This window comes from Tamandua tetradactyla, chromosome 1, assembly GCF_023851605.1.
Source record: "Tamandua tetradactyla isolate mTamTet1 chromosome 1, mTamTet1.pri, whole genome shotgun sequence".
NCBI classification, from domain to species: Eukaryota; Metazoa; Chordata; class Mammalia; order Pilosa; family Myrmecophagidae; genus Tamandua; species Tamandua tetradactyla.
The window spans coordinates 156119516-156144554 of NC_135327.1; the positions used below are offsets into that span (position 1 = coordinate 156119516).

At 38.2% G+C, this 25039-nt stretch overlaps 1 long non-coding RNA gene across 1 annotated transcript in view; it reads right to left on the bottom strand.

The window, feature by feature from the left end:
• Positions 1-23794, bottom strand: part of LOC143687028 (uncharacterized) — a 52679-nt gene extending 28885 nt beyond the window's left edge. The window contains exon 1 of the long non-coding RNA XR_013177357.1: positions 23717-23794. This is a non-coding gene — a long non-coding RNA (uncharacterized LOC143687028). The remainder of the gene's footprint in view (positions 1-23716) is intronic.
• Between the last annotated feature and the right edge of the window lie 1245 nt (positions 23795-25039).

Below are 25039 nucleotides of genomic sequence, written 5' to 3' on the forward strand. Positions count from 1 at the left end.
TTAACTGTCCACTTGGAAGAACTGGAGAAAGAACAGCAAACTAACCCCAAAGCACACAAAAGGAAAGAAATAACAAAGATTAGAGCAGAAATAAATGAAATTGAGAACATGAAAACAACAGAGAAAATCAATAAGACCAGAAGTTGGTTCTATGAGAAAGTCAACAAGATTGATGGGCCCTTAGCAAGAGTGACAAAAAGAAGAAGAGAGAGGACGCAAATAAATAAGATCAGAAATGGAAGAGGAGACATAACCACTGACCCCACAGAAATAAAAGAGGTAATAACAGGATACTATGAACAACTTTATGCTAATAAATACAACAATATAGATGAAATGGACAGGTTCCTAGAAAGGCATGAACAACCAACTTTGACTCAAGAAGAAATAGATGACCTCAACAAACCAATCACAAGTAAAGAAATTGAAACAGTCATTCAAAAGCTTCCCAAAAAGAAAAATCCAGGACCAGACGGCTTCACATGTGAATTCTACCAAACATTTCAGAAAGAATTAGTACCAACCCTGCTCAAACTCTTCACAAAAATTGAAGTGGAGGGAAAGCTACCTAACTCATTCTATGAAGCCAACATCACCCTCATACCAAAACCAGGCAAAGATATTACAAAAAAAGAAAACTACAGACCAATCTCTCTAATGAATATAGATGCAAAAATCCTCAATAAAATTCTAGCAAATTGAATCCAGCAACACATTAAAAGAATTATACATCATGACCAAGTAGGATTCATTCCAGGTATGCAAGGATGGTTCAACATAAGAAAATCAATTAATGTAATACACCATATCAACAAATCAAAGCAGAAAAATCACATGATCATCTCAATTGATGCAGAGAAGGCATTTGACAAGATTCAACATCCTTTCCTGTTGAAAACACTTCAAAGGATAGGAATACAAGGGAACTCCCTTAAAATGATAAAGGGAATATATGAAAAACCCACAGCTAATATCATCCTCAATGGGGAAAAGTTGAAAACTTTCCCCCTAAGATCAGGAACAAGACAAGAATGTCCATTATCACCACTGTTATTCAACATCATGTTGGAAGCTCTAGCCAGAGCAATTAGACAAGAAAAAGAAATACAAGGCATCAAAATTGGAAAGGAAGAAGTAAAACTATCACTGTTTGCAGATGATATGATACTATACGTCAAAAACCCTGAAAAATCCACAGCAAAACTACTAGAGCTAATAAATGAGTACAGCAAAGTACCCGGTTACAAGATCAACATTCAAAAATCTGTAGTGTTTCTATACACTAGCAATGAACAAGCTGAGGGGGAAATCAAGAAACGAATCCCATTTACAATTGCAACTAAAAGAATAAAATACTTAGGAATAAATTTAACTAAAGAGAGAAAAGACCTATACAAAGAAAACTACAAAAAACTGTTGAAAGAAATCACAGAAGACCTAAATAGATGGAAGGGCATACTGTGTTCATGGATTAGAAGACTAAATATAGTTAAGATGTCAATTCTACCTAAATTGATTTACAGATTCAACGCAATACCAATCAAAATCCCAACAACTTATTTTTCAGAAATAGAAAAACCAATAAGCAAATTTATCTGGAAGGGCAGGGTGCCCTGAATTGCTAAAAGTATCTTGAGGAAAAAAAACGAAGCTGGAGGTCTCACGCTACCGGACTTTAAGGCATATTATGAAGCCACAGTGGTCAAAACAGCATGGTACTGGCATAAAGATAGATATATCGACCAATGGAATCAAATAGAGTGCTCAGATATAGACCCACTCATCTATGGACTTTTGATAAGGCAGTCAAGCCAACTCACGTGGGACAGAACAGTCTCTTCAGTAAATGGTGCCTAGAGAATTGGATATCCATACGCAAAAGAATGAAAGAGGACCCGTATCTCACACCCTATACAAAAGTTAACTCAAAATGGATCAAAGATCTAAACATTAGATCTAAGACCATAAAACAATTAGAGGAAAATGTAGGGAGATATCTTATGAATCTTACAATTGGCCCTTAAACCTAAAGCAAGAGCACTGAAGAAAGAAAGAAAGAAATGGGAGCTCCTCAAAATTAAACACTTTTGTGCATCAAAGAACTTCATCAAGAAAGTAGAAAGACAGTCTACACAATGGGAGACAATATTTGGAAACGACATATCAGATAAAGGTCTAGTATCCAGAATTTATAAAGAGATAGTCCAACTCAACAACAAAAAGACAGCCAACCCAATTACAAAATGGGAAAAAGACTTGAGCAGACACCTCTCAGAAGAGGAAATACAAATGGCCAAAAGGCACATGAAGAGATGCTCAATGTCCCTGGCCATTAGAGAAATGCAAATCAAAACCACAATGAGATATCATCTCACACCCACCAGAATGGCCATTATCAACAAAACAGAAAATGACAAGTGCTGGAGAGGATGCGGAGAAAGAGGCACACTTATCCACTGTTGGTGGGAATGTCAAATGGTGCAACTACTGTGGAAGGCAGTTTGGCGGTTCCTCAAAAAGCTGAATATAGAATTGCCATATGACCCAGCAATACCATTGCTAGGTATCTACTCAGAGGACTTAAGGGCAAAGACACAAGCGGACATTTGCACACCAATGTTTATAGCAGCATTATTTACAATTGCAAAGAGATGGAAACAGCCAAAATGTCCATCAACAGACGAGTGGCTAAACAAACTGTGGTATATACATACGATGAAATATTATGCAGCTTTAAGACAGAATAAACTTATGAAGCATGTAATAACATGGATGGACCTAGAGAACATTATGCTGAGTGAGACTAGCCAAAAACTAAAGGACAAATACTGTATGGTCCCACTGATGTGAACCGACATTAGAGAATAATCTTGGAATATGTCATTGGTAACAGAGACCATCAGGAGATAGAAATAGGGTAAGATAATGGGTAATTGCAGCTGAAGGGATACAGACTGTGCAACAGGACTGGATACAAAAACTCAGAAATGGACAGCACAATACTACCTAATTGTAATGTAATTAGGTTAAAACACTGAATGAAGCTGCATCTGAGGTATAGTGTTTTTTTTTCTTCTTTTTTTCTTTTTTTAATTTTTTTCTCTCTATTATCATTCTATTTCTTTTTCTAAATCGATGCAAATGTACTAAGAAACGATGAATATACATCTATGTGATGATATTAAGAATTACTGATTGTATATGTAGAATGGAATGATTTCTAAATGTTGTGTTAGTTAATTTTTTAATTAATAAAAAAAAAAGAAAAGAAAAAGAAGCTACATAAGCTGGCTGAAGCACTCTGCCTTACAAGTTCTCTTTTTGACTTGTTCTTATTCTCTCTTCTTAGATAGCAGCCTTGCCACCAGCAGCAGCCTCACTTGCGTATTTCTGACCTGACAGGCTCCCCATGGCTGCTCTGAAGTCACTAATTCTTGAAAACAATTCTTCCTCTTTCTCCTCTACAGTGGGCTGAAATAGGTCTTTATCTTGCCTAAGTCTTTTGAGGCAGACAAAAAAAAATATCACAAAGGCAGAGATTCCCTGGGAAACTCCTGAGGGGAAACTTTCCTTTATCATTTTTTCCTCTCTCTATTTTGTTTCCCCAAATTTCCTCTTTGACAAATCAGACAGGAAACCGATATAACAGCCATTTAGCAGGATTTAAAATTAAATAGCAGGGGTGCAAGGGTAGTTCAGTGGTAGAATTCTCGCTTGCCATGCGGGAGACTCGGGTTCAATTCACGGCCCACGCTCTTCCCAAAAAACAAAACAAAGAAACAAAAACCAAACAAACAAACAAAATTCAACAAATGGTGCTGCAATAACAACATAAATGGTGGATACTCACATGGAAAAAGAATGAAATGTGACCCCCACCATACAGCATTAAAAAAAAATTAAATAGCTCTTCCTGCATTACACATAAGTTATTTTTCAGCAAAGGAGGAAACTTTCTAAGAGGACAAAAAGCATCATCCAGTATGCTTAAAGGTACATTTAAAGGTCACTTTTAAAGGGAAGGATTTTGGCAGCAAATCACACCCTCCAGTCTATGCCACTTCCCCCCCCTTTCTTGCCATTCCCCCAAGGGGACTTCGCAAATACTCTTTATTCATTGTTCAAATCACTCTGGTATTTATTGGGGCATCACTCTGGACAAACCTACAAAATCTCACGCCCTACTCAAGGTTCCATACATTTATGGTGTTCAATTAAGCTGTCCGCATGAGTTATATTAGGAAATGCGCTAGTCAAAATATAAATTTTGTACCAAATAAACACTTTTTGCTTTAGTCTCACACATAAGTTTAAGTTTTAAAATATGAATTACCATCTATTTTCAACACCCTGCAGTATTGACATTTCTATGCCACTTTTAACACTCTAACAATCAAGAAAAATCACAGAAAATCAGTTCATTGCCTTTATCATTCCAGTATTTGTAGATATTTTAAGTAAATAGTTTCCTTTGTTTTATTGTGCCAACATCTTTTTCAAGCAAAATTAAACATTAAAAGCAGGTCCATGTTCCATTTGTGTTATTTCTGTAGGGCTAAAAGTGAAGAAGGAAGTAGTTTAATGCTGACTTCCAATCCCATTGTGTGGAACATAATCAAAGCTTTCCAAAACACAAATTAAATAATAATTATAATAATAGAAATTAGGGTTTAAAATACTCTGAATTCTAGTGCGTAGACTGCCATCTACTGGACATCTAATATATAAAACTAATACTTGAAGCAGGATCTGCAGAAGCAATGTATGCTCATGAATGTTATTACGTTTATAAGAAAAATAAGTATCTGTATGACTGCATAGAATAAATAAGTAAGATAGGTGGGCACAATAATAGCTTGTCTGAAGATACTCGTTACTAAGGAGTTTTCATTTCCACCTGCAGAGAAATGTTTGTTTGTACCTCTGGTGAACGCAGAATCACTGCACCCATGCTAATTAAAGGACTTTCAAACTATGGTTCCTTACTGTGGCCAGGGAGAAGACATAACTCATATCAACCTTCATGCAGTGGAGGAAAAAATAGAGTGCATAATTTCCCTTTTTACCAAAATAATTACAGAATAGGACATTCTGGAAATATACATTTTAAATGTGTGTGCAATGAAATACATGTATTATGCATATACATAATTATGTATGTACAGTCTGGCTCAGTTACAGAAGCTTACTAATTTATAAGGGACTGAATTCAATCACATTCCCAAAGCTTAACTGTTCCTAAATACAATTCAATACAGTTTGCAGTGCCTTGAGGTCGTTCCTAAAAACATTATTTATTTGTACATGCTTTTATAAAGAATCTAGTTATCTAAGCTTTTGACCTATAGTTATCCTGGGTAGATAAGGGCTATTATTTTATGGATAATAAATGCAGGGGTTTTGCATACAAAGTATGCAAAACCATACAAAGTAATGAGGTTCTGAATATCTGACATACATATGAGACTGACAAATTTTTTTGCATTATAATTTTATAATTAGTCAGAAGTTTGAGGTAGGGTAGACTTCGGAATGGAAAAAATAAAATTCATTATCATTATTATAACCAATCTTTATAAATGACAAATTTTTCTGCTGATATTGGGCCAGATCCTCCCATAGCAGTACACCCTGCTAGAAGAAAGGTGCTTTCAACCACAATATAATAAATTGCTCCCAGTCACCTGAAATCCTGGAAGGGGGTATGTGTGTGTGTGTGTGTGTGTGTGTGTGTGAATATATATGTGTATGTCTATATGCGTGCATATGTGTGCATATATGTGTGTGTATCTGTGTGTGTGTTGTAGGAGTGGTTTATCTGGCAGAAATATAGAAATAAAGTCTCTCTTCTATGAGGCCCATAAAAGAAATCAAGGCAGATTATGTGCTAATGAAAGAATTAGATGAGTGGATTTAATTTTAATTGCAACAGAACAAAAGAAAATAAACATAATGATAAATAATTTGAAATGAATAAAATGGGATAAAGATTACTATTCAAAATCCTTGAGTGTTTTCAGTGCAGATTTTGAGCCCAGATCTCAGCTCAGCATTAAGTTAAATAAAATGTAAAGAAATGTCAAAATATTTTATCTCTTATTATAAGCCATAATAAATAGACAATAATGTATTCCTATATTTCATGAGACAACATAGGGTTTTTTTTTAACCTGAACTTGCAAATGCAGAGGGAAAAAAAATCCATAGGGGCCAGGCTTTGAAATTTATCTTTTGTAAGCACTACAACATGTTCTCAGTGTTTTGTCCCTGTTCATGAACTAGAAAAAAACATATTTATCTAAATCCAATTAAACCAGACCTCCATAGCTGAAACTATGAGAGAAAGAACACTTATGGAATAAATCATAAAGCACCAGTATGGTTGATTCAGACCAAACTGGAACCAGTGAATGTGGAATAACAGGATAAAATGAGTACAGAAAGTAAATTAAGTTTATTGGTGAATATACAACACCAAATTCATCAAGAAATTCCTATATCGCCATAGTGTATAAATGCATATTGTCCAAGACTGTAGCCACTTGCCACATGTGGCTTTTGAGTTAGAATTTAAATTAACTTACATTAAATAAAATTAAAATTCATTTCCTCAGTCTCACTAGCCACATTGAGCATCTCAAGCGCTAAAGAACTACCTGTGCCTGCTGGCTAACCCTATTGGAGAGCACAGAGATCAAACATTTCCATCGTTACAGAAGTTGGATTGTAGGGCTTTGCTGTAGACTGTCAAAGTCATATTGTATTCTTTGTTGTTTTTTTAAGAGAAAAAAAAATAGCCACACACTTTAATTGACAACTGGTATTTGCTGATTTATTGGGTAACCGTATTCCAGGCTTCAAAATAGAACTGGCATTGTTTTTCATTCTACATATTCATTGTTTAAAAAGGATAACCCATAGAGTGCTAGAGTCAGAAAGGACCTTGAGGTAAGTCATATATTCCATCGTCTCATTTTATTTACCATTGAGGGCACTCAGACTCCAGCAGGAAAATAACTCGCACAAGGTCACAGGAGCTGGTTGGCCCCAGAACTGGAGCCCAAGCCTTCTGACTTTCAAGGCCCACTTCAAGTGCAACCTGAACACCAAAGAGTAAGCTATGTCAGCTCTAAGACTTTACTGTAAGCTGAATAAATCGCAGACTTATATAAAAAAGACTAAATGGAATTAAAACAGTGACTACCTTGGTATCCTTTACATGTGAGTACTGTTTAGCAGTACTCAAAATTAACACTAGATGTCAGATCATTAGATTTTAAAAGTTACACCTAACGAACCCCAGAGTTTTTGTGTTTGGTCAGAAATAATCTAATTCTCCACAAAATTATAATTTGTGGTAAAGTAGTTTTGCTTAACTTATTTGTCCCTGTGGAATGGGACTATTTAAAAAAAATCAGGTGAGTCCCCACTTCAGATCTGTGTTCTAAGAATAAGATAATGCTTGCTTTTAATAAGTCCAAACTAAGTTTTGTTATGCGGGGGGGAGTATTTTTAATTTCTCCTCTTTGCATTTGCCAAGCTCCCCAAGTGTTCAATGCTTCTTAAGTGCAAAGAGACTTAAAGCAGCATATTACTTCTTATTATGGAGTGTGTTTATTATTTGTAAGGTGACGACAGCAAGGGAGCAAATATAAAAGCCTTTCCTTTGGATAATTTAAGGAAAAAGACACAAGTGTACAGCAATACATAGAGATTTATCCCTAGCTGGTGGAAGACAATTTTAGCAAGTTGAAGATGAGGCAGGCAAGAGGAAGGATTCAGGCAGAGGGGAAGAGGGAGTCATGGCAGAGGTGACTAGAAGGTGAGTTCTGACATGAGGGGCATGTGGCAGAAGAGGCTCTATGCCTGGGAGCCAGGCTGAAGGGCAGAGTGAAGAAGGAAGCTTGGCAAGAAAAGGGAACAGGATGGAGTGTGGGTAGAGATAAGGGCCGCAATCTTGCCATGACTCTGCCCCTCCCTCTGAAGATGAGAAGTTTATATAAGAAGGGAAATCAGGGGACAAAGTCAAGGAAAGAGGCGATAGAATTAGCAGACCTTGAAAGGAAAGTGAGCCCATTGTAATTCTGGGTAAAGTGGGAAGGGTGAGATTAAAGAAATCAGAGTTCAGAGAACAAGAGAAATTCAGGTGAGTATATTCATGCCTAAATATGTGCGTATGAAATCACTTAATTTTTGAGAAGAAAAGGAATTCTACCATCAGTGATAGAAGTCAATTTGATTTGATTATTTTTGCAGCAGATCATGCCTTTCATGCTTCTATTCTCTACTTATGGGCACCCTGGAAACACCAGGGTCCCCTCAAGGATTTCACACAAGATGCCTGGACCTGTGTTTCCACTGCCCAGCAGACTATGTCATGGCCCTAGGGCCATTTTCAGGTACTTTAGGAGAAAGGCCACCCAGTACAAAACCCCAAGGGGATAAAATTTTCTCCTTAGGTAGCCACCCTTGCAAGCCCCCTCACCTTTTAGAAGCTCATCCAAAGTCAGTTTATCATTTAAACCTTCATTTCTATAGCTCCTACCCTGTAAATATTACAGTGTTCCACCAAAGCTTACTCCTTCAGGGGATCCACTCTCATAAAGACAAAAAAGTTAGTATGCTAATGGAAAGTTTCAGGGTGTCTTTACAACGTGTAAACATAAGCACACATAGGTCTGGCCCTGTATCACAAGAGAAAACTCACCGTTATATTAGGAACATTTACAAAGTAAGGAAACCCATTGTTTCCTACTGATGTTTCTTCTTGTACTTGTAGGAATCAGATTTCTAATGTTCTCAAATGATCTCTGTGGTTTTCCATTTAAAAAACAATCTCATAAAACTGAGGAAAACCCTGCTGTTTTACGTTTGCATTCCTAGATCTAGGAAAAGGGAAATAATGGGTAAAAGAATACAGTCATAGCATGAGTTGAAGGTATCATTTTTCCTGAAGTTTTTAAATTCCATAGAGTTGTAGGGTTCTACAGAGTTGCCTTGGAGCCTTTTACAGAAGAAAGATTTTCATTGGCAAGGGAGGAAGTTAAGTGGGTATAGTTTAGGGTCTCCTTCACCTCATCCCCACCCATTCAATCAGCTTCACTCTTCTTTTATCTAGTTTACATGCTGGAGTTTGTTAAAAAGTGAATGATTCTGCTATTGTAAATGGAAGTGAAAGCCTTGATCTATTTCACAGGTGAAATAAATAAGACACAACCTCCCCCCCCCCAAAAAAAATTTGCCCAAGTTCACACAGATCTAATATTACATGTTTAACAATCAGCTCTCCAGTGGGTATCAAAACTCCTCATTTACCACTTTCCATGGTGTAAATTCTCCCACCACGACCAATTTGAAACTGTCAGCATGAAGTCTCTAAACATGAAGTTGGGCATAGTCAGCTTTTACAAACAGGTGGGAGCTGGCTCCAACACAGCTCATCAGGGGATGGACTAGAACAGGAGCTCAGAACCACCACAGCAAAATACTATCCAATTACATACTTCAAACTACCAACAAACTTGGGCTAAGTTACCCAGATCCATGTTCCAATTCTCAAAAATTTGTTTGGACCTTCCTCAGTGTGATGATTCAAATGTGTCACAAGCAATAAGAAAATATGCAAGTAGAAATTTAAATTTTAGAACCACATATTTCAGATTACCAGGTTCAATGGGGGTTTAATCCATCTATACTTTCTTTCCTGAATCCCTAATATAATTGGTTTTTCAACTTATGGGTATATGCCTTCCATGACAGAAAATTTATGACAGACTACCCATTACATCTTTGATTAAGAAGCACCGTCTCCTAAAGTAAAGCAAATGTCTATCATCCTGAGGCTCTATCCATTGTTTGTCATCAAACCTCATGGAGCCATGCAGAACAATTCAATTTCACATTAATAGCTTCTTAAGGGCTTCAACACTAACATGTCCATGAACTTTCTCTTTCCAGCCCAAACACCCACTAGTTTCTTTGACTTGTTTCCACAGCATGATTGTAAGCCTTGTTACTGTCTTACTTATTGTCTTCTGAATTTGCTTCAACTTGCTTGTCTCTACTTCTGGTTTTCATGAGAACTGAACATCAGATATCATGTAACTAGTTCAGAATAAATCAGGACCAACCCCTTCTGTTTGCTTACCTTTTTCATGGCTGCCATCTTTTGACACAAAAGACTGTGCACTCAGGCTATGGCTGAGACATGTTTGCCCCATTCAGTCCCCTAAGAATTGGGTTCTCCAATCCAAGTACATATTTTTACATTTATCACCATCTCCTTTAATTTTATGGAGTTTGGTTCATTACTCCTTCCTTTTTGGTTCCTCATTTTCCTATCAAATATATTCCTATTTATTTTCAGTGAGATCCAGGCAAAAAGCAAAAAATCTCTTGGTACCACTTAAAACTTCTCTCCAATTAATTAACACCATTGGAGTACTGTTCCATTTCCCCTTTGGAAAGTTAAAAATTACAGATCCTTTTAGTCCTCTTTTTGAGTTCCTAAATGACCTTTAGCTGATCATTATTAACACATGAGGCTCCAGAACAACCCACAAACGGGACTGACCTCAAAGTATGTGCTCTGTTTATCAGCAGATATTCTAATTTACAATGTCAAACTAAGAAAGGATTGGAGAGAGCGGGAGTTCCCTGCTTGCCAGTCTTTGTCTAAAGTTGTTGTTGCTGTTGTGCATGTATGAATTGCTCTTCTCTCTAGTACTTGAACTCTGTAATTACATGAGGAATCTAGATATAGCCCCAGATAATGAAATCATCTGCTCACAAACGAAGGCCAGTATCTGTCACACCAGTGTCAATCTAACCCTTGTGTGGCCTTGAATACTTAGAAGAATCTTCTTTGAGATGTACATCGAAACTTTTTATTTAAATGTGGTAACTGCTGGGATAATAATGCACTAACTCAGTGTAGTCACATTTGGGCAGGGGCTAGAACAAAAACAGCAGGTTTAATTCCCATTAATATCATTTAAGGGCTATAAAGTATCTAGTCCAAATGGTAGGGTAGCTATGGGAAGTTCCAAAACTACCCAAGGAATTCAAATACTGACTGCAAAAGTCTGAGTGGACTTTCTGCCATATCGGGACACTGATTCTGGAGTGGAATTGCTCTTTGTTCAAAAAAACTTTGAGTTTAAGAGTGGGCCGGGTAAACTGAGGCCAATTTGAGACCTTGGGCTCAAGTGCTTTGCTTATAAGGAGGACCATCAGCTCCTGGTGACCCACTAAACACTAATTGTGGCATATTCTGAGAACTTGGACGCTCCTTGTGGGATACCTAACTGTTTTAGTGGCCCTGAAGGTAATATGCCTTTGATATTTAGGTTTAAAAAAAAAAATCTCAAACTTAATTCTGAATGATGCACATAAAGGCACTGTAAGCCTCAGATAGACACATTTCAAAATTTTCAGCAGGTGACCTTGTTTCTGAATCAAGGAAGGAAGTGAAATGGCTGCTTGGGTGTACAGTCAGGGAGATTTGGGGAAATTCATCCTAGGAAACATGGGTGGTTCCAAGGAAGTGTGTGTCAAGGTCAGTGCCAAACAGGAAAGGTAGAAAGAAATGCATTTGAAATTCCCCTGGAAATTGGAACTATAAAACAACCATGAGTTTTTGTTGAGTGTGTAAAAAGAAGGAGATAAGGGAAAGATTTAGAAAAGGAATAGGAGGACCAGTTTATTCCATTTTCATAACTTTATTTTGATTTTCCTAGATGAAAAAGTAATACATTTTTATCATTTTACTAATGACAAAACTAAGTCTCAGAAGTGAAGAGACTGGTTCAAGGTCACAAACAGCAAATAAAGGAGCCAGCGTTCAAAAATCTGGTGTGTCTGACAGCAAAATCCATGCTTTCCCCCATGAGGAAGAAAGAGGGGTGAGAAAGGAAGAAAGATGGGAAGAAAACTTAATGTTAATTGAGTTCTTAATACAGTCCTTACAACAACAGATAAGGTTGATGTTTTTCTTCTGCTTTACACTTCTAACTTGCATAAGTTTCTTGCATAAGTCTGAGGGCCCTGCAGCATGTTACTTCCCATTATTTCCACCAAGACCTCCTTCCCTGATATGCGTAGGTTTTCTACTAATATTGAAAATAATCAAAGGGCAAGACGTATTTATTTCTCTGCAGCTACAACTCAGACATATCCTCTTGAGACTGGGGACTTGTATAATTGACACCGGAAGCACATTGTCTGAGAGTAAACCAGCATCCCTGCTACTACCTCAGAAGTGGGAAGTCGCTGAAAAACCGGAGAGGAGGCAGCCGGAAGAGTTTCTCCTCTACTGCTGGAGAGCATCGTCCCTATTTTGCCCATTGTTGTCTCTCTGCCACTGCCATGCTCCACATCGCCAAGCACTGTCGAGGAAGAACAGAAGAGATCTGCCCTCCTCATTCCTAGTGCAAGGTAAAGCCGAAGGTATCCAGGTCAAAGCAGCCTGTGTTCAACTTTGCAGTCCTTCCAAGTGGCTCACACAGAAACCTCACCAAGCAAAAAGCCTGCTCCCGGTCACTTCCCCCAACCAGTGGTCCCCTCTACAGTTGTCATCATTTTATGAGTGATAACACTCATCCCTCCCCCTGGGATTGGCACCTCTGGTCCATCTGAAAGGCTTTCTACCTTGGGTTCACAGGGAAATTGAAATTAGAGAGTCTGATGAGTAGTCTTAATCCTTTCTCTCCCAGAAGTTGTCTGTGGTCCTTATGTAAGATTACCTACCATATTCCCAGTGAATCGTCCATCTCAAGAAGAAAAAAAATTAGTTTTAGATTCCATTTTACCAGACTCTCCCTAAACAGATGAAGAGAGTGAAGCTCAGAGAAGTTATTAAAAGAAAGAACAGGTGGAGGAGAAGGAGAAAACATGCCAAGTCCTACTGGGATGGCAGAGATTCTAACCCACCTCTGACTCCACTATACCATGTGCTTGAACGAAAACATTCTCTGAGATTCAAAATGTGGAATGTTCGCTCTCGGGATACTCTCTCCCAGAACCCCGCTATAATCCTGCTAGGAAGCCCAGGCCACAGGAAGAGGCCATCTCTGTGTCATCCCATCCCCAGGTGCCAGCCATGTGTTCATCGGACCCTTCAGATGATTCCAGCACCCAGCCATGCCAGTCACCCTCAGGCCTTTGTGTCTTCCCAGCTGAGACCCAGACACTGAGAGGCAGGGAGAAGCCATCCCATTCATACCTTGTCTGAATTCCTGAACCACAGAATCCATGGGAAGAATAAATGGTCACCGCTTTACCCCCCGCTCACTTTAGTGTGATTTGTTACGCAGCCTTAGATCACTTGGGGAATTTCATCAGGAGAGCCACAAGACTGAAGACATCAGAAAGCAGAGTTGGGTGTCTTTTCCCATAATAATGGGAGTGGTATCAAAATGCTGGAAAGTACATTCTGCACGTACGTCGTCCAAGTGCAGGAGTTTCTCACAGTATAATATTTGACTGAGGGAGTCAATATGCACATTACTAGCTTATTGTGAACTGGTTATTGTTCGTGCTGGGCTGGGAAAATCTTTACTGTTGACAGTGGAACGTTTGGATGTGGAGTTCTTTGCCATGGAAAGTTAAAAAAAAATTCTTTGCTGAAAAACACCAAAAACACCGGTCATCTGGAAAAACCTTCCTCTGCATCATACTAAAGTGTTTTTTTTTTTCTTTTAAGACAAAAATGTTTTTCTCCTAGGTCTAGTTTATGTCTGAAATTTTTAACAAATAGTCCCCATTATGCAGATAAACAGCAGAGAAGTGAAAAGAAAGTGTCTAAAGTGGAAAGGATTAGATAAGCCTATAAAGCATAAGACAAAAAAAAACATAAATATGAAAACATCTTCATGTTATAGGGTTTCATGTTTTCAAAATGAAGCCAGACAATTCTTGTTTGTTTAACATATGTGTATGTTATTATATGCACTTTTTTATGTGTGGGTGTGTGTATTCATGGTTATGAAACAAAATTAGCTTCTACTGTTCAATCTTTTGGTTCAGTGGAGGAAAACCTAAGGATGCAGTTTTTGATAACCCTATTTTCTTCATTTTTTCTACCATGGTAGCAGTTAAAATCAGGCAAGACATACGACTTTCACATTTATTTACAGACTACTGTCCAGAGTCAAACATTTATTCATGTATTTATTTGTTAAGGATATAGTTATCGAACACCTATTATGTGCCAGACACGGTACTAGGTAGTGGAGATAACTGGTAAACTAAAGAGACAAAATCCCCGTGGAAGACTGAATTGTGTGCCCCAACAAAGGCATGGTTTTAATCTTAATCCATGTTCCTGTGGGTGTGAACTCATTTGTAAATAGGACCCTTTGAAGATGTATTAGCAGTTAAGGTGTGGGTCTGACAGCATCTTTGAAGATCCTACTTAGATATGTCTGAACACAATCAGGATGGGCCTTAATTCATATTACTGGAGGTCTTATAAAGAGAAGCCAGAAGTCAGTGGAAACTGAAAGACCAGACACAAGGAAAGAGAAGTCACTACCTGACAGAAGGCAGAGATGAAAGCCAAGGAATCCCAAGGACTGAAGCAAGCCAACACGAGAGTCCTGTACAGACTTCAGGATGAAAACACAGCCTTGCTGACACCTAGATTTTGAACTTCTAGCCTCCAAAGCTGTGAGCCATTCAATTCCTGTTGTTAAGCCTATTGTGTTGTATTTGTCATCGCAGCCTGGGAAACTAAGACAATCCCGATTCTCATTCAATAATCAGCAGTAAATAAGCAACAAGAATTCTCTGCAGATTCAAAGAAATAGATTACACACAGGAACTTTCAAAACAAAGGGTCATGCAGAAAAGGAGTAGATGTTCATTCTTAGGGTCTCCAGAAGTCATCACCCTTCCCCTGAGCAGCCTGGTCTCCCTGTAAAGGAAAACCCCTGATGGAGGTCCTGCCAGTCTCCCATTTTGGAAACCAAGGGGCAAGAGGCTCCCTCTCCTCACTGTGCAATAACTGGGAGTTGGGTGTATGACCAAGATGTGACCAATCAAGACTTTGAATCTTGATTGACCAAATTCCTCATGGTTTCAATGGTGGCAGACTAATCAGACCATCCCTGCCAAGAGGACCTTGCCGTGATTCTTTCAACCAAGTCCTCCAAGCGCCCATGTTTCCTCCTCTCCCAAGCCTGGCTCTCTACCCATGTTATTCTGCTAGTTGGCACGTCAACTCTCAACTCCTACGTCAGGACAAGAAACTCCTTTCTGTTCATGGTGGCCAGAGTTGTCTGCAACCCATGCATCTTGAGTGATCCAGGAAAACTGTAGCTTTTGAAACTGGTATTCTCTCTATCCCTTAAATAGCTTTTGTCTTTTCTTTGCTGCAGCTTTTCCCTGTCTTTCTCTGCCTCCAGTGAATCAGGTACTTACTCAGAACATTTTTGGCATCCTCACATTAGCTCTTGTTTGATTTATGTGTTAAGATTAAAGCTTTCTTGTGTCTCCCCAACTAGGTTCTTTAGAGCAGAGATTATGCATTATACTCCCTCATGCCACCCACGGCACTTGTTCCTGGGCCCTGCCTGTGATAGCTGCTTAGAAGCTGTCTCCAGGGGTGGTTTAGGTAAAATACCTTTGCTAGTGTTGGATCAATTTTCAGTTTAAGGATGAGGTCACTAGTGGTAGCAGTGACTTTATTAGGTTATTAGGGCCACTGTAACAAATACCACAAACTGGGCAGCAACAGAAATTTATTCTTTCACAGTTCTGGAGGCTAGAAGTCTGAAATTAAGGTGTCAGCAGGGTCATTTCTCCCTCTGAAACCTTTTGGGGAGATCCTTCCTTGCATCTTCCTGTTTCTGGTGTTTTCCAGCAATCCTTGGTATTCCTCTGCCTCTGTCTTCACGTGTCTCTTCTCTTCTTATAAGGACACTCATCAAATTGAATTAGGACCCATCCTAAATCAGTATGATCTCATCTTAACTCACATCTTCAAAGACCCATTTCCAAATAAGGACACGTTCACAGGTCCCGGGGTTAGGATTTCAACTTGAAGTTTTGGGTGATCTAATTCAACCCATAACAGGGACTAATTTGATTTACAAGACATCTTTCTTCCAATGAACATTTTGAACACTTTATTTCAAGCATGCAATCACATTTTGCGCAACTATTTACAAATGAAAATCCAGAAAAGACAAAATATTGCAGTAATTTTTCAGGAACAGAATCAATTTAATATAATCTGAAGAAAAAGCTCTAATTATTCTTATTTTCAGTGTGTTGTATATTTTAATGCTAACCTACATGATTGACATATAGCTTTTCTCTTTCATTGGGACTATCATTTTGTCATCATTTGAGGTAAAGATTAGAAAGAAACTAGAATGCCTACCCACATATTTCTGCCTGACAAGGAGATGATAAAGAGAAGAGAAAGAGTAAAGAAAGTGGGAGAGGCACTTAAAACAATTTATATCTGTTCAGAAGCTTACGAGAGACAGAATCAAAGCGGTCAGAGGAAGTTGGAAGCACCCTTCACCCTCCAACTTCATGTATGGCTGTGCATAAAAGAAATCAGGCAAAGAATTGAAGCAAATGGTAAAGGCTTACTGACTGAACCCAGCTAGAATGTGATATTTAGTACATTGATTAGAAGACTTTTTCTTGTATTCCACATGAACAGAGTGATAATTTTAAGGCATTCTTAATCAGGCAAAATGTTTCCAAGGCACTTCCATTTTCCAGTGTTTCTCATGAGCTTGAAACTAAGTTTGGTGGTAACAGAATAAGAGGCCACAGACATGCTCCTCTCACTTAACTGAATTTGTATTTTTTGAAGTTTGGAAGTTAGTAAGGGAAAGTAACAACAAAACAGGGAACAGAGCTAAGGAGCTTCAATTCAAATTCTTAAGTGTAAATTGCTATCTGCTGGTGGAATCCAATCCAAATTTTAATTAATTAATTCTTAGATGGCCAGAAAGATAGAAGGATCAAGTTGGTGAAAATTGCTAAGGCAGGGCCTAGTAATAATGGCATGTGGGTCTTATGCAGACACAACAAAGGACAATTCAGTCCCCACCGTTTTAAACTCTCTTCTTTGAATTTATTACAGAGACCATTAACTGCCAAGCTCAGATGCAAAAAGCAATGAGACAATAAAGGTAAAATTTAAGGGAGCTATAAGGGAATTTGGCTTCCAGTATACCTATCCTGTTAAATTGCTATCATCATGGGCTCATTTTCATCACAGTCCAACCTACTGGCTTTTACTTTGAGACTCTAATAGGCAATGCGGGAAAATTCTTGTTCTGCTACAAAGCCTCAAACATGATGATTATGCTACTTCAATGTACCCTATATACCGTAAGTAGCCATAAACTCCATCATGAACCCCATCAAGAAACATTTATTAAACAGTTCTCTGCATGTGGTGCCTAATAGGTACTGTGCAAAGTGAGTTTCCATGGTTAGTTAGAAGATGGCCAAATTGAGGCCCGCAAATCAAATTCAGCTCTTAAAAGTGCTACTTCCAATTCTTACCTAGGAAATAGAGTTCATACCCCAGCGTAAGGCATGTCCTGGACATGTGACCTTGAACAGGTCAAGTCACCTCTCTGAGCTTCAGTGTTCTCATGCTCAAAACAGAGACAGTGGTAATGATATATGAACACTAAAAATAATAGTAACAGCCAACACTTATATAGTAGTCACTCTCTGCCAGACACTGTTCTGAGTAACTTACATGTAAAACTCACTAATACCCAAAACAATCCTATGAGACATTGTTATGCATTGAGTTGTGTTGTGTTCCCCTTAAAGATATATCCTAGCCCACAGTCCTGTAAATGTGAACCTATTTGGAAATAGGATCTTTGAAGATGGGATTTGTTAAGATGAGGCCAGACTGGATTATTCCGATTGACAGGTGTCCTTATAAGGAGAGAGTTGAGAGACAGCCACACACAGGGAAAATTGCCCTGTAAACGAGGAGGCAGAGATTAGAGCTATGCTGCCACAAGCCAAGGAATGCTAAGGATTGCCTTTGTCTTAGTTTTCCAGATGCCAAAACAAATACTATTGTTGGTTTAAGCAATGGGAATTTATTGGCTCACAGTTTTGAGGCTAGCAAAGTCTGAAATTGAGGTATCAGCAAGACAATTGCCTTCTCCCTGAAGACTGTGGCTTTCTGGGCTGACTGCTGGTGATCCTTGGGTCCTTGGCTTTTCAGTCACATGGCAATGCACATAACTATGTCCTCTCTTTTCTCTTCTTGGTTCTGTTGACTTCTGCTACTTGCTTCTCTGTGGGTTTTCTTTCCATGTCCAACTACCTTTGCTTATAAGGACTTCAGTCATATTAGATTAAGGCCCAACCTCATTCTGTTTGGGTACACCTTAAATAACAACATCTTTAAAGGGCCTATTTACAATGGGATCACACCCAACAGACCAGGGGTTGGGACCCGAACATGCCGTTTGAAGGGACATGATTCAATCCCTAATAACAGACGACTTCCAGAAGCTAGAAAGAGGCAAGGAAGGATTCTCCCTTCCAGGTTTCAGGTTTCAGAGGGAGCATGGTCTTGCCACACCTTGATTTCACCTCCAGAACTATGAGAGAATAAATTACAATTGTTTTAAGTCATTCAGTTTGTGGTAATTTTTTATGGAAGCTCTAAAAAACTAAAACAGACAGATACTGGCATTAACCTCTTCTACTGACCTCAAGTCTCAAGCCATCTTAAGTCTCAAGTCATCTTAACCTCACTTCTTATAAATGCATGGAGTTGATCAATGCCAGTTAAGGGAATAGGCCTTAAAATCTAAGACAGAAAACAGCACCAGGACCCTACAAGGAGAGTACATGCCCCCAGAGGTTAACCAATTGGCTAAATAAAACTCAGGGACAGAGATGGCTAATTCTAAAAAAGAGTAATATAACATTCTAAAAAGGAGTAATATGTCAGAAGTAATCTATATTTCTAGAAATTAGAAAAGAAACAAAAAATTTCTACTCATGACATTAAAATAAGAATGTCCTCAAACTTGCTTGCTGAGGTCATCTAACCCTACTTTGAATGAGAAGATATAAAATTTATTATAAAAACAATATTTGAAATTTTCTATGGAAAATCTGCATCTTTTAGAAAAGTTTATTTGAAAACTCTTTTCTCAGGGGAAAAATGGCTGCATATTGGGGTGTGGGGCGATTATAGAAGATTTTATATAAATGCAAAATTCTGTCATAATATTTTCTTTTAAAGTTTTCTATCTTTCAAAGTATAGTCCTATAACTCCTGGTAATTTAGCACTGTAAATGCCTAGTGAAAGATTAAGAATATTTGGCTTAAATCACTATTTCTGCAGTCTATAAGCAGGATATATCTGAAGGAGGAAAGAAAAGAGAGAGAGCAGGAGAAAATTGTGTTTCCTTTACACTATTCCAGATAGTAACAGCACTTCCCTGTTGATTTGTAGTCATTCTCTTTGTCAGGTATTAATGTGATCTAATGAAACATCAAACTATATTTTGATCTGTTGCTGCTGCAGCACCCTCAATTTATTAGGCACTTGCATTTCAAAATGCAAGAATGCTTTGAAGGATGATTGGCCTTCTCTGATCAAAGTAAATTTCATTAGATGAAATAGTTTGACTTATAGCTGGTCTATAATAGAGAATTGGAAAATTTTTTAATGTCTGTAAAAGAAAGCCTACCAAAGGCCGTTCAGTAAAGCCTATTCTTCCTCAAAAGGCAGAAGGAAAACTTGTTGGAAAATTTATTATATAACTGGAAAACCTGTTGTCCAAATACCATTCTGAAAATTTTCACATAAACCAAACTAAAAATCCTTTGAAATTTTTCACATAAACCAAAATGCCACATAAACTGCAAAATCTTACTTAACATACTAAAAATGATTTACAAAAGCAAGTAGACAACATGATGACTTCTTTTGAAGTCCACAAGTGGTAGGATTTAAATACAGCCAGTTCTTGGTAATTTAGCAATTGATTATCCAGATCAAAGATTTTTCCAGGATCTTTTTTCTCTGGAATCTTCTTTCTTGGCTGCCTTTGGGCCATTTTACTACTTTCAGTCTCAACCATTTGGTTTGTGTAAGGAATGCAAGAGAAGATCTAACAAATTATTCTACAGAATTTAGTATTTATTTAATTCATTAATGAGTTATTTGATTGGAAACATTGAAATCATGTACTGACATGGGTTTCCAGGTTTGCCACCTGAATTTTACATGATTTCATTGTCCTTTTGTTACCATTTGCTAAGAAAAATAATGTTAGAGTTATCTGGAATAACTTTGCAATGGAAAATCTTAGATATTTTCCTACTCAGACAAGATGGAAGAAAGTAAATTTTGAATAACAATCAAATAGATAGTAAATCAGGTTAAGTTAAAAAGAAATTCGTCAATGCAAAACCTATTTCACTTAAAACATTCCAGTAGTTGCATTTTTCTGTAATTTTGTCTTAATTCTGTACGATATTTTACATATATAATATCTTCATTGTAAATTTTAAAGGGTTTTCTCCTTTTAATGATTTCTATGTGTGCTGCAAATTATAAATAATTGGGAAAGTCAAATGACATTGGTCTTCAAGTCACTTAATATAAGTGACTAAAGAGGAAATTGGGGGGTTATAACTGAGGAGGCTCACTTAAAGATATTCCACTGCTTTCAATAACTAAATAATTCAATTTGGGAACTTGAAAAGTCAGAGGCCATACTGTAGGTTCCACTTCCCAAGCAAACACTGTGGTAGTTTGAAGCTGCGTGTACTCCAGAAACATCTGTTCTTAAATCTAATCCATCATTGTAGGTGTAAATCCATTGTAAGCAGGACTTTTTGAAGAGGCCACTTTAATTCAGGGACCCACCTATTCAGGATAGGTCTTAATCTATTCCCAGAGTCCTTTATGAATGGAATATATATATATGTGTGTATATATATATATATATATAGAGAGAGAGAGAGAGAGAGAAAGCCACAAGAAGCAAGAAGGTGAAAAAGAACTCAGGAGAGAAGGAAGAGACCAGGAGATGGTGTCGTCGTGTGCCTTGCCATATGGCAGAGGAACCAAGGATTGCCAGTATTTGGGAGGAAAGTATTGCCTTGATGATGCCTTGATCTGGACATTTTCCCAACCCTGAAACTGTGCATGAATAAATTCCCATTTTTTTAGCCAATCCATCCCTAGGAGCAGCCTAGGAAACTAAAACAAACAGCTACTACGTGCAATGCTCTACTGTAGGCACTGGTATCAAGGAGCTTGAAATCCAATAGCAGAGCAAAACATATATGTAAATTACTGCCACTAAAAATAGAAGTGTTACAAGAATGGTGTGAAATTGGCTGTATCTGGAGAGGCTCCAGGAAGCAAGAGTATCAGTAAGCAAGTCTGGAAAAGTGGATTTGGACTATCTTGCAGAGGGTTTTAAACGGCAGGGCAAGAAGCCTCTATTGACTCCAGCAGATAATAAAAGGGAAACCACTGAAGCAATTTGATCAGGGCAGTGATGGTCAGAAATGTGTTTTAGCCAGATTCTTCCAGAGATTGTGGCAGAACGGAGCAAGGTAAGTCCAGAATGAAGATTCCAATTAGAAGGCCATTATACCCACAACCTGCCCAAGGCTGGGGGCAGTGAAAATGCAAAGAGAACAGAGATACCTTGTAAACGGACCTATAGAACTTGGCCATCAACCACTTTTTTACTACATCTTCTAATTACATTATAATTCAATACACAGAAATACATAAGTTACTGGAACAAAAGTTTTGTGAAAATGCTTCCTTTACTATGTGTGATGCACACTATTATTTTCTATTCTATTCTATTTTTTTAATTCTCTTTCTTTTTTATTTAAAAGCTGGGGCCAAACTGCTAAATTGATATCATAATCTATCAGTCATTTTTAAGCCTGTGCTCTTAAAAGCACTGCACTGAATAATGGAAACAAAGAAGATGACTGAGGTGACTCGGTTTCAAAGGTGGACAATTGAGAAAATGGTGGTTTCATGAACCTGAAAATATTTTATTGAATCTCAACTTACTAGGGAATAAAAATATAACTGCTAAATTTTTCTAGTAACTGCCTTCAGCCATGCACCACCAGTTACCTTATACCCACATAACTTCATAATTTTTCTGTTTCATTTTTTTTTCTTTTTAGTTGGATTTCAGAAGCACAGTATTGGATTAAACAAAACACTTGCTTCATCACACATTGTCATCATTCATGGCCCTCTGTTCTAGTTTGCCAGCTGCCAGAATGCAACACACCAGAGATGGATGGACTTTTAATAAAAGGGGATTTATTTTGTTAGTTCTTCAGAGGAAAGGCAGCTAATTTTCCACTGAGGTTCTTTCTTGCGTGGGAAGGCACAGGGCGATCTTTGCTGGCCTTCCAACCAGGCAAAGATCATGCCCATCAGACAGCAGGAGTTTCCACAAATCCCTCCTGGATAACTCCATCTCCAATCCTGGCTTTCTCTGAAATGGCTGACTGGTTACACATTTGGCCAAATCTTCATGTGGTATACAATCCACTGGGATCTCTCTTCCTAGAAACCAGAATTTTCCAGAAAATCAATTTCCGGTTTCTCTGTACCCAAGAGTTCAGTTCTCAGCTTATCTTTCTCCTGTCGCATTTCACTATAAGCTGTGAGGAGAAACCAGGCTGCACTTTCCACATTTAATTTGGAGATCTCTTCTGCTAAATATCCAAGTTCATGACTTTTAAGATCTGCCTTCCAGCCAAAGCCACTAGTCAATTTTGTCAGATTATGTGCCATTTTGAAACAAGGATCACCTTCCTTCCAGTTTGCAATAACACACGCCTTATTTCTGCCTAGTGCCTCGCCAGAGGCATCCTTAGAGCCCACGTTTTTACCAACAGTCTCTTCAAAGCATTCTAGGCCTTCTCTATCAAGATCCTCACAACTCTTCCAGAATCCTTCCCTTATCCATTTAAAAAGCCGTTCCAACATGTTTGGTATTTGCAAACTGCAGCAGCACCCCACCCCACCAAAATCTTTTCTAGTTTGCTAGCTGCCAGAATGCAATATGCCAGAAATGGAACAGTTTTTACAAAGGGGGAATTTAATAAATTGCTAATTTATAGTTCTAAGGCCGAGAAAATGTCCCAATTAAAGCAAATCTCATCTCTGTCTATTCAAAAGTTAATACCCACAATTGGATGAGTCACATCCCCATGGAGAAAACCTAATCAAATTTCTGACCTATAGTATTGAATAGGTATTAGAAGAAATGGTTGCTCCCACAAGATTGATTAGAATTAAAACATGGCTTTCCAGTGTACATAAATCCTTTCAAACTGGCACCCTCAGTGAATTTAGAATATGGACTATTTAGCATGTTTTATTTTTAACTTCGGGCCTCAGTTTTGAAATAAACCTCACTCAGCCCTAATACCATCCTGTTGCACAGACAAAAAAGGAGCAGGTTGAAGGGAGAAAGGATCCCCTTTCATTCCGAGCTTGAGTTGCCAGTGAGACACCCAAAAGAAGTTTCCTAGTAAACAGGGTTCTAGAACTCAGGAGAACAAGGAAGGCTAGATATGAGAAAGTAGGTATGTGCCAAATGCTAAAGTCATTAAAAGGTAAGTATGATTGTTACCCATTTTACTGATATTTTACAACTTCAGTTTTTACATCAACTGAAATTCAATTGGTATATTTACCTTATCCAAAATTTTATAGGTAGCAGGAGGAAGAGAAGAGACCTGCATCTCAAATTTTGTGACTGTAAAATGTGTGCTCCTTTGATGACACAACAATGCTGCATGACAGACACACAAGGAGAAAAAGGAAGGGGAACCTATAGCAAGCATTATTTCCCTTGGAAATAATGGATATAAGATTGCAAGTGGAAGTTATATAAATGAATTGACTATCCTTTATATCAATTCATTTGATATAAACTCAAACTCAAACTAATAACTCAGAGAATATAAGTTATCTTAACAGATAACTCCATATCTGTTAAGATATGAGTGCACCCAGAGAAAGATCATTCATGAAGATCAATGAGGGTGTGGGGATATGTGCAAGCTGAGAGGCCATGGAATAGGAATCATGGGAATTAGCCAATAGAGCAGAGATCAAAGAGAGCCACCAAGGCAAATAATGACAGTGCTCATCTAAGCTCCAAGCAATATCCTGTTGGGAGAAGGAATACTGGCCCAAGGACAAACCATTCCCAAACCCAGTCCAAGAATGTATATCCCCATTGTGAAGATAAATTGCGTAAGCTACCCCCAGTTTGTTCCCATACTCACTAGCCAACCTCCTGATAGGAACTTGGCTTCCCAATACAGCTTCGAAGAGAGAATGAACTGACCAAAAAGACAGATGTATCCAGTCCCCTCAGCTCACTGATATCTAACTGCAACTTAATTTAATCCAGTTTATATGCATCATTCCAAAATGAATGGAAGCAGATATATCATTGAAATTCTAACCCCACAAAGCTCTGAGCAGTGATCCCTTCACTAAGACAAGCCTTCTTTTAATTTTTTTTTGGGGGGGGGGGGGTATGGGCAGGCACTGGGAATCGAACCCGGGTCTCCAGCATGGCAGGCAAGAACTTTGCCTGCTGAGCCACCATGGCCTGCCCCAAGACAAGCCTTCTTGATAAAGCCTTTTGGCCATCCAGTGCCTTCCACATCACTGCCCACCTCCACTCCCGACTCTGTGTCAAGTAAGGAAGTATGCTGGATGGCCAAAATGATCTGATCTTACCAGCAAAGAATAAGGAAAGAGCCAAGAGTGTGCACAGCTATAGGAGGGCGTAGGTAGCAGCCAAATGAGCAGAAGGTGGGTGTCCACTGTGTCAAATGTACCACAGTGATGGAACCAATTTTCTATATGTAAGCACATTGTAACGACTAAAAGACAAAGGTAAAAAACGAATGGATAGCAATACAAGAGGGCAATATTATATGATCTCACTAATATGAAATTCATAGAATCAGAAACTAGAATAAAGATTACCAGGGGCCAGG